General features: G+C 45.3%; 2 non-coding genes across 2 annotated transcripts; one reads left to right on the forward strand and one right to left on the reverse strand.

Moving 5' to 3' along the window:
* Window positions 1-372: 372 nt before the first annotated feature.
* On the forward strand, window positions 373-444 carry trnah-gug. The gene has a single exon. It is a non-coding gene; the product is annotated as a tRNA-His (tRNA).
* Window positions 445-6,504: 6,060 nt separating this feature from the next.
* Window positions 6,505-6,577, reverse strand: trnak-cuu. The gene has a single exon. It is a non-coding gene; the product is annotated as a tRNA-Lys (tRNA).
* Between the last annotated feature and the right edge of the window lie 4,355 nt (window positions 6,578-10,932).

Genomic DNA, 10,932 nt, shown 5'->3' on the forward strand with positions numbered 1-10,932 from the left:
CTGGTTCCGGACCTGGGAACTGGGATTATATGGTCATCTGCAGCAATGGTTACTTCCTTGTGTGAAGGAACTGGTGAAGTATCCGATGTTAAACTAGATTGCTATTGAAAGATACATTTCAACAAGTGCCTGCACTATCCTCCGAGTCTTTGATTTTTTTTAGAAATCTATCAATCTCGGTCTTCAACATACTCATTGATGGAATCTCCACAGTCTCTGGTAGCATTGTAATTACAGATTCCAGCCCTCTGTTAATCCCCACATTACAGTGCGCTGCTTGGAAAGAATTCCTATTGTGGATCTGGTGCTGTTCCTCGCATATCCTCTGCTACTGTAGTTATTGCTCATTATAAGCCAGTGGTTTTATGTGGTGCCGTGATCGTATAGTGGTTAGTACTCTGCGTTGTGGCCGCAGCAACCTCGGTTCGAATCCGAGTCACGGCAGTGAGTGCTTGCAACTCTTTTTTATTCCTTGTGACACGGGCAACAGCAATGCGGCAAGTATCAAACATTTTTACTTGAAAATATTCTTTGAGGTGGTGACAATCATCTCTCAACCCCCACTCTCTCACATATCTGCATTTGATGTATCAGAATTCAAACCCACCACTTGGAGATTTCTCTCCCACCCACAATCACTAACTCTCCTTTACGTCCCTCCTTCCACTTCACTGAGGCACTGCACAATCTAACATCCATTTTTACATTGACAGCGTTCATTCTGTCTTGTTGCGGTCAGTGTTGCTGTGTGAACATGGCCTGTCTCACCACCAGGAACTTTAAACCAGACGAAATATTTAGATACTGGGACAGTGAGATCAAGACTCATGTCGCAGCTTTTACTGACATGGACCAATGATTATTGGAACATCAGACTTAGGAAAACGACACATGGCAATAATGAGCAAAACAGACTTCATTCGAAAAGACCAGTTTCTGTGGCTTTCTGCATCATTTATTGCATTTGTTGATTCGGCTATAGCAAGAGTATTGTGTGCAGTTCTCGAATTCACGTTATTGTGGGATGTGATAGCACCAGAAACGGTGCAGAAGAAATTTACCAGGACATTGTCCAGACTGAAGAGTTTCCATTATGAAGACAGATCGAATAGACTGTGGTCGTTTTCCTCAGAGCAGAGGAGATGTACAAAATAATGAATGATATTGATAGGGTAGACTCATGTAAATGCTTCCCCTTGATGGAGGGATCGATCACCAGGGGCCATAGATTTAATGTAAGAGGAAGGAAGTTTTGAGTAAATTTGCGGAAAAACGCTTTCAACCAGAGGATGTTTGGAATCTGGAAGCCACTGCCTGCAAGTGTCCTAGAGGCAGATATCCTGATGACTTTAAGAAGCATTCAGATGTGAATTTGTGATGCTATGGCATTGATGGCTATGGGCGAAGCAACAGAAAGAGAATTTGGATAGTTAAGCGATTTTATTTGATTGGTGCACACGTAAAGGACTTAAGGGGCATTTACACTCGAGGTCCTCACCACTATAGTGGTAGGTATCCTTGCCTGTCAGGTGGGAGACTAGCGTTCGATTCCCTACCGGGCCGGATCCAACAATTTTTGGGGCCTTTCAGCAAAAAGGAGCCAGCTTCAGCTGATGTCTGCGTGGAGTATGCACATTCTCACCATGTCTGCGTCTGAGTGCTTCAGTTTCTTCCCACGGTCTGAACTTATGCAGGCGAAGTGAATTGAACACATAGAACATAGAAGAGTACAGCACAGGCCCTTCGGCCCACGATGTTGTGCCGAACTATTATCCTACTCTAAGATCAAACTACCCGGCATACTCTATATTTTAAAATCATCCATGCACCTGTCCAAGACTCGCTTAAATGTCCCGAATGTATCTGACTTGACTACCACCGCCGACAGTGCATTCCACGCATCCACCATTCTCTGTGTAAAGAACCTACCTCTGACATCTCCACTATATCTTCCTCCAATCACCCTAAAAGTGTGCCCCCTCATTATAGTCACTTCCACTTTGGGAAAAGGTCTCTGGGTACCCACACTATCTATGCCTCTCATCATCTTATATACCTCTATCAAGTCACAGCTCATCCTTCTTCGCTCCAAAGAGAAAAGCCCTAGCTCCCTCAACCTTTCCTCATAAGACCTGGCCTCCAGTCCAGGCAGCAACCTGGTAAATCTCCTCTGCACCCTCTCTAAAGCTTTCACATCCTTTCTATAATGAGGCAATCAGAGCTGAACACAATATTCCAAGTGTGGTCTAACCAGGGTTTTAAGTAACTGAAGCATAACCTTGCAGCTCTTAAACTCAATTCCCTTGCCAATGAAAGCCAACGCACCATACACCTTCTTAACAACCCTATTAACTTGGGTAGCAACTTTGAGGGGTCTATTGATGTGGACCCCAAGATCCCTCTGTTCCTCCACATTAATCCTGCAATTTACCCTACATTCCGCATTTCAATTCGACCTTCCAAAATGAATCACTTCACACTTTTCCAGGTTGAATTCCATCTGACACTTCTTTGCCCAGCTTTGCATCTTGTCAATGTCCCGTTGCAACCACCAACAGCCCTTCACATTATCCTCCATGCCACCAACCATCGTGTCATCATCAAACTTACTAACCAGCCCTTACACTTCCTCATCCAAGTCATTTATAAAGACCACAAAGAGCAGGGTTCCCAGAACAGATTCTTTCAGAACACCACTGATCGCCAAGCTCCAGGCTTAATAATTTCCATCTATTGCAACCCTCTGGCTTCTATTGGACAGCCAATTCTGTATCCAGACAGCCAAATTTCCATGAATCCCATGTCTCCTAACTTTCTAGATGAGCCCACCTTGGGGAAACTAATCAAATGCCTATCTAAAATCCATATGCACCACATCCATTGCTCGATCTTCATCAATGTAATTTGCCACATCCTCAAAGAATTCAATAAGGCTTGTGAGGCATGGCCTGCCCCTCACAAAGCCACATTGACTATTTCTAATCAAATTGTGCTTGTCCAAATAATCATAAATACTGTCTCTCAGAATCCTCTCCAATAATTTGCCCACCACAGAATGACTGACTGTTCTGTAATTCCCAGGATTATCCCTATTCCCTTTCTTGAACAAGGGAATAACATTTGCCACCCTCCAATCATCTGGTATTACTCCAGTGGACAGTGAGAACGCAAAAACCATCACCAAACTTTCTCTTCCCTCGCTTCTCGGAGCAATCTTGGGCATATCCTGTGTGGCCCAGGGGACTTATCTATCCTCATGTTTTTCAAAATTTGTAGCACATCCCCCTTCCTAACATCAACCTGTTCGAGCGTATCTGCCTTTTTCATGCTATCCTCACAAACGTTAAGGTCCCTCTATCCCTGATTGGCACTATCGTTACTCTGACCATCCTCTTGTTCCTCACGTAAGTATAGAAGGCCTTGGGATTTTCCTAAATCCTACCTGCCATACCCGCCTTCTTGCTCTCCTAAGTCCGTTCTTCAGTTCCTTCCTGGCTACCTTGTCGACCTCTAGAGCTCAGTCCGATCCTTGTTTCCTTAACTTTAAGTAAGCTTCCTTTTTCCTCTTGACGAGATGTTCCACATGTCTCATCATCCAAGGTTTCTTCACCTTACCATCCTTTCTTTGCCTCAGTGGGACAAACCTATCCAGTAGCTGTAGCAAGTGCTCCCGAAACAACCTTCACATTTCTGTCATGCATTTCTCTGAGAACATCTATTCCCAAACTCCACGCCAAAGTTCTTGCCTGACAGCATTGTAATCCCCCCTCCCCCAAAAGTGAAATAACACACCTGGGCTCATCGAGGAGTTGTACCCAGGACCTCTCGCATGTTAACACTGCATAGTACCCTATGCAAGGGTCATACCACTAATCCAACAAGCCTTTACTGTTTTTGGCTTCATATAATTCATATAATTGCTATGGGAAATTGCCCCGTTGTGTGCGGGAATGTGCAGGCCAGGTTGGTAAGCCATGCTAAATGCAGGTTTATGAGAATTAGCGGGTGTCACGATTTCATACTTGGCTCTGGACGAGAATGGTCACCGTTTCATATCGGGCTCTGGGGTATAATGTTCACTCTTTTATGTTGGGCTCTGCGAAAAAATGTTTACTGTTTTATATCGGACTCTGGGAGAAAGTTCACTGGTTTATACTGGGCTGCGGGGGAGAGTGGTCACGGTCTAACATCAGGCACTGGGGCCGAATGTTCACTGTTGTACATCGGGCTCTGGGGAGATTTGTCACTGGTTTATATCGATCCCCATTCTACTCCTCCTATACTTTCACGGGTGTGATATGTGCTGCAACAGATCCCCGCAGCCCTTCAATCAAAACAAAAATGAATGGCAAGCTGAACGTATCTTTTAGACTCAGTGACCAACAAAGGCTTTGTGTCTGTGAGAATGTATATTCCGATAAAGAAAATACGAGCTCTACGACATTTCTGGGATTTAAAAATTCACGTTGGAATATAATTCGGTCCCTTGTTCAAACCAGAATAACTTTCCGGTGTAAGTGTAACATGATCAGCACCGGACTGCAGGGCAAATGCACAAAGCCGAGTGAGCCGCGCACGAGATAATAGCGTGCAACATACTTACAGTTATTAAGCCTGTGATGCAAAATAAGTGGCTCCGAAAAAAAATCCTTCGTCTCGAATGGTAAGCAGATTTAGAATCCGAGAACGGCAGATCCCATTGCGAAATTGTTACACAGGCAGTCCAGGCACGAACAACATTATCATAATTCCTTTCACTTTCCCTGTCTTTCTGCTTAGCCGGTCAGTATTCCGGCGAAGATTTCCACTTCTGGGCAAGAGCAAATACCAGAGGTCACACGACACCATGTCATACGAGCGATTGTCTCAAAAATGATTTTTGCGATGTTGCTGCCGGAAGACGACAAAAGTGAAGGCACCGGTAAGGGCTTCGAGGAAGCCATTTTCTTAGCTGCTCGGCTATACCCAGCTACAATATCAATTTCCCACCAGATGCCAATACCCTGGGACATTTCCAAACTGCTCCTCCAAATACACTGGAGGTTTAATCCAACTCCACTTACCGGAAACTGCTCAAGTCAGGAAATGAAAAGAATAAGAGTAAGAATGACCCACGAAAAGTGAACGCGAGCTAACACAGCCTCGATTAGATGAGGTTTCCCTTCTGATCAACAATGTGGGTGTGCCTGCACCGCAATGATTGCAGCAGATCAAGAAGGTGGCTCATCAGCTCCCTTCTCCAGAACAGAAATGAAGGAAATGGGAGAAATTTCACAGAGCAATACCCTCCTTTTCGCCAGAAAAGGCAAATAACTTGAAGTAGACTCAATGCAGGATTTTGTTTCACACCAGCGGCAAAATAACGATCTGCATTCACTTTCAACGAATAGGGTGAGCAACACAACTTGCCTGGGACATGGCGTAGCAGCGCAGCCTGCTTGTTCCCACTATCATGCTGGGGGCATTCCGCATGTGATAACCACTGCACCATGGGAACATGCCGTGGAAGCTGACCCGATGGAGGCTGTTGTGCTGTCCCACGTCAAAGATTACTTTGGGCAAAATAGAGACAAGTTAAACGCATCTTCGGTATAACAGGTAGCCACAGTGGGATGCAAACGCACACCTTTTCAGAGATTGGAACCTGAATCCAGCAGCTTAGACCGCCTGGCCATATCACCACACCATGGCCTCAGAGCTCACATATGACATTCCCCAATGATGCGACTGCACACAACTGATACAAAGGCACCGGGAAATTCTTGCGAGGAACCCCATCCTTCTTGTCCATTTTCTTTGCTGCTCAGTTATGCCCAGCTACAATATCAGTTTCACACCAGATGCCGATAGCCCTGCAATCAAAACCAATATTGACGCAAAGCTGAACGCATCTTGTGAGATTCGGTTGAGCAACAAGTATAATGTGCCTGTGCGGAAGTATATTATGCTTCGATAAAGAACACATGACTGCACCATATTTCCGGGTTCACCCACATCACTTCTGTCACACACTGAAAACTCACAATTTTTCTCCTCTGTTACTGAGAATGAAGATTTTGTTGAATAAACCCACACGGTCACAAAAGAAGATAATTTTCCTTGTGAATTGGGTAATGTTCAGGGAGACTTCATTGATGCTTTCCGTGGTATCCTCAGAATTAGGTAATTCTGCTTCAGCTCCATTTGACATGGAGCCGCCCAGGAAGTGACCATTCTCATTCTGTGACTCTGAACAGTCTTGTTGGTGCAGGATTGGAGTTGGGTTGGCCCCTTTCAAAGTCTTGTCATTTATTATACAAGCGGCTGCACCTACAAGCTGATCTCTGGGACTTCCAGTGAAGTGGAAACAACTTGCAATCTGAAACAGGAAACCAGTATCTTAATTAAAGCAGCAGGAGAGAAACCATGTTTTTGGCACAACTAAATCTGCTGGCTTTCCTCATGATGCTGGAGAACTGAATAGCTGGCCTTCACCTCAGAAAGTAAAGTTGCAAGATGCAAGGACGCCCAGCGTGGGGCTCGAACCCACGACCCTGAGATTAAGAGGCTCATGCTCTACCGACTGAGCTAGTCGGGCTCAATCGGTAGGTACTTCTTTTCCCATTTCACACTGAGCCAAATCCCTTGCAACCTCATTTCAATGTGACAAAGATGATCCACCTGGAAAAGCACAAGGTTCCATTTCATTCCTCTCAATCACAAATAACATCAGCTACATCTTCCACTTCTCAGCTGTTACTCCTTCAGACCATTATAATCCATTTTCAGCGCTTGTTCCGGGATTTAAAATTCAAAATTCATATTTTAATGTCGGTGCCCTCATCCTTGAGTTGCCCATGCGACTGTCAGTCACTTTGAGAGACGGTGAATCTGCTTCAATAAACCCAGTCATTTCTGTTACAGACTGTGTGAAATGCGTGTCTGTCTGCCCAGTCTCACTCAATACATTCAGCACTTTGTTTGTTCGGTACATCAGCAAATTCTGCAGCTTCGCATCTGGGGACTGGATTTTCACAGTTCGGCTAAAAAGATTCGAAGGTTAAGAAGAATTTGCCGCAGCCGCTGTGAAATGTAAAATGATTTTCGCCCTTTTCCGCACGGGAACAACTGTTCAGGAGGAATAGGTTTCCACTCGTTGTGTCAAATGAGGTTTCCCAAGTGAGGCACAGAGTAAGTTCCACTCACTTGGAGATTATGTCAACGTTGCTCTGAAGTTTACGGAGCGGGATGGAATCTCCCTGTGTTTTCCTGAGCCTGTGCTTCGTGCATTGAGAGGTTTGGCCCCAGTTGGAGGATCTTGCCTCCCAGGGTTGGACACGAAGCGGCTGATTGAATCTGCAGTGGCCGCTTTCTGCTGGCAGCGGAGGATTGGAGAGTGCGGGGTCAAATCCTGCTGCTTGTTCCTGTCTCACTCCGCGTGGAGCAGGGAAAGAGAAAATCATTCATGGGTTTATTTGATTCCAATCTCTTCATAGATTTCTATGAATTAAATGAAGGTACATTTTGATAATAACTGTATTAAAACCTGTATATCCGGGGTCTGACTGGATAACTGTGGAGCTGACAAAGTTTCGAAGCTATCTCCTGAAGGTACAATCCCGATTGACAATCTTCTGTGTCACCGGAAACGTTGATGAGCAGGAAAACACAAGAACATAGAACATAGAACTTAGAACATTACAGCGCAGTACAGGCCCTTCGGCCCTCGATGTTGCGCCGACCTGTGAAACCAATCTGAAGCCCATCTAACCTAAACTATTCCATTATCATCCATATGTTTATCCAATGACCATTTAAATGCCCTTAAAGTGGGCGAGTCTACTATATTTGCAGGCAGGGCATTCCATACCCTTACTACTCTCTGAGTAAAGAACCTCCCTCTGACATCTGTCCTATATCGATCACCCCTCAATTTAAAGCTATGTCCCCTCGTGCTAGCCATCACCATCCAAGGAAAAAGACTCCCACTGTCCACCCTATCTAATCCTCTGATCATCTTGTATGTCTCTATCAAGTCACCTCTTAACCTTCTTCTCTCTAACGAAAACAGCCTCAAGACCCTCAGCCTTTCCTCATAAGACCTTCCCTCTATACCAGGCAACATCCTGGTAAATCTCCTCTGCACCCTTTCCTATGTTTCCACATCCTTCCTATAATGCGGTGACCAGAACTGTACGCAATACTCCAAGTGCAGCCGCACCAGAGTTTTGTACAGCTGCAACATGACCTCATGGCTCCGAAACTCAATCCCTCTACCAATAAAACCTAACATACTGTACGCCTTCTTAACAACGCTATCAACCTGGTGGCAACTTTCAGTGATCTATGCACATGGACACCAAGACCTTTCTGCTCATCCACACTACCAAGAATCTTACCATTAGCCCAGTACTCTGTATTCCTGTTACTCCTTCCAAAGTGAATCACCTCACACTTTTCCACATTAAACTCCATTTGCCACCTCTCAGCCCAGCTCTGCAGCTTATCTATGTCCCTCTGTAACCTGCAACATCCTTCTGCACTATCCACAACTCCACCAACTTTGGTGTCATCCGCAAATTTACGAACCCATCCTTCTACGCCCTCATTCAGGTCATTTATAAAAATGACAAAGAGCAGTGGCCCCAAAACAGATCTTTGTGGTACACCACTAGTAACTGAACTCCAGGATGAACATTTCCCATCAACCACCACCCTCTGTCTTCTTACAGCTAGCCAATTTCTGATCCAAACCGCTAAATCACCCTCAATCCCATGCCTCCGTATTTTCTGCAATAGCCTACCATGGGGAACCTTATCAAACGCTTTACTGAAATCCAAATACACCACATCAACCGCTTTACCCTCATCCACCTGTTTGGTCACCTTCTCGAAGAACTCAATAAGGTTTGTGAGGCACGACCTACCCTTCACAAAACCGCGTTGACTATCCCTAATCAAATTATTCCTTTCTAGATGATTATAAATCCTATCTCTCATAATCCTTTCCAACACTTTACCCACAACCGAAGTAAGGCTCACTGGTCTATAATTACCAGGGTTGTCTCTACTCCCCTTCTTGAACAAGGGGACAACATTTGCTAGTCTCCAGTCTTCTGGCACTATTCCTGAAGACAATGACGACATAAAGATCAAAGCCAAAGGCTCTGCAATGTCCTCCCCAGCTTCCCAGAGAATCCTAGGATAAATCCCATCCGGCCCAGGGGACTTATCTACTTTCACACCTTCCAGAATTGCTAACACCTCCTCCTTATGAACCTCAATCCCGTCTAGTCTAATAGACTGTATCTCAGTATTCTCCTCAACTACATTGTCTTTTTCCTGTGTGAATACTGACGAAAAATATTCATTTAGCACCTCTCCTATCTCTTTGGACTCCACGCACAACTTCCCACTACTGTCCTTGACCAGCCCCAATCTTACTCTAGTCATTCTTTTATTCCTGACATACCTATAGAAAGCTTTAGGGTTTTCCTTGATCCTACCTGCTAAAGACTTCTCATGTCCCCTCCTGGCTCTTCTTAGCTCTCTCTTTAGGTCCTTCCTGGCTAACTTGTAACTCTCAAGCGCCCTAACTGAGCCTTCACACCTCATCTCTACATAAGCCTCCTTCTTCCTCTTGACAAGAGATTCAACTTCTTTAGTAAACCACGGTTCCCTCGCTCGACCACTTCCTCCCTGCCTGACAGGTACGTACTTCTCAAGGACATGCAGTAGCTGTTCCTTGAACAAGCTCCACATTTCAATTGTGCCTAGCCCCTGCAGTTTCCTTCTCCATCCTATGCATACTAAATCTTGCCTCATCGCCTCATAATTGCCTTTCCCCCAGCTATAACTCTTGCCCTGCGGTATATACCGATCCCTTTCCATCCCTAAAGTAAATGTAAATGAATTGTGGTCACTATCACCAAAGTGCTCACCTACCTCCAAATCTAACACCTGGCCTGGTTCATTACCCAGTACCAAATCCAATGTGGCCTCGCCTCTTGTTGGCCTATCTACATACTGTGTCAGGAAACCCTCCTGCACACATTGGACAAAAACTGACCCATCTGAAGTACTCGAACTATAGCGTTTCCAGTCAATATTTGGAAAGTTAAAGTCCCCCATAACAACTACCCTGTTACTTTCGCTCCTATCCAGAATCATCTTTGCAATCTTTTCCTCTACATCTCTGGAACTTTTCGGAGGCCTATAGAAAACTCCCAACAGGGTGACCTCTCCTTTCCTGGTTCTAACCTCAGCCCATACTACCTCAGTAGACGAGTTGTCATCAAATGTCCTTTCTGCCACCGTAATACTGTCCTTGACTAACAATGCCACACCTCCCCCTCTTTTACCACCTTCCCTGATCTTACTGAAACATCTAAACCCCGGAACCTGCAACAACCATTCCTGTCCCTGCTCTATCCATGTCTCCGAAATGGCCACAACATCGAAGTCCCAGGTACCAACCCATGCTGCAAGTTCACCCACCTTATTCCGGATTCTCCTGGCATTGAAGTAGACACACTTCAAACCACCTTCCTGCCTGCCGGTACACTCCTGCGACCTTGAAACCTTATTTATGACCTCACTACTCTCAACCTCCTGTACACTGGAGCTACAATTCAGGTTCCCATCCCCCTGTTGAATTAGTTTAAACCCTCCCGAAGAGCATTAGCAAATTTCCCCCCCAGGATATTGGTACCCCTCTGGTTCAGGTGTAGACCATCCCGTTTGTAGAGGTCCCACCTACCCCAGAATGAGCCCCAATTATCCAGGTATCTGAATCCCTCCCTCCTGCACCAACCCTGTAGCCATGTGTTCAACTGCTCTCTCTCCCCATTCCTCGCCTCGCTAGCACGTGGCATGGGTAACAAACCTGAGATAACAACTCTGTTTGTTCTCGCTCTAAGCTTCCACCACAGCTCCTTGAATTTCTGCCTTACG

This window comes from Rhincodon typus, unplaced genomic scaffold (assembly GCF_021869965.1).
Source record: "Rhincodon typus isolate 14 unplaced genomic scaffold, sRhiTyp1.1 hic_rhity00003540, whole genome shotgun sequence".
Classification (NCBI taxonomy): domain Eukaryota; kingdom Metazoa; phylum Chordata; class Chondrichthyes; order Orectolobiformes; family Rhincodontidae; genus Rhincodon; species Rhincodon typus.